Consider the following 300-nt stretch of genomic DNA (forward strand, 5'->3'; position numbering starts at 1 on the left):
CTGCGTGTCTTAAATGTTGTCACCAGTTCTCATCAAGACACTAAGTTGCATATGTGTTTTTGAATGGTGTAGTAAACACATCTTTACTGTTTTATAGCAGTATCCAGGAGATCACATGATGATAATTATCCATGCAGCTCTGTGAGGTGCTGTTGAATCAGTCACAGTGACAAGATGCACGTATGAATGAGACTTAGTATGCTGAAACTGTACTGCACGTATGCATACAACATACCGGCCATATGGCAAGTGCACACAGTAGGTGTAGCTGCATTCAGCATGCTAATCCATTTACATCCC

The sequence above is a fragment of the Morone saxatilis genome, unplaced genomic scaffold (genome assembly GCF_004916995.1).
Source record: "Morone saxatilis isolate NCDOM2014 unplaced genomic scaffold, NCSU_SB_2.0 Contig3, whole genome shotgun sequence".
In the NCBI taxonomy this organism is placed as follows: Eukaryota; Metazoa; Chordata; class Actinopteri; family Moronidae; genus Morone; species Morone saxatilis.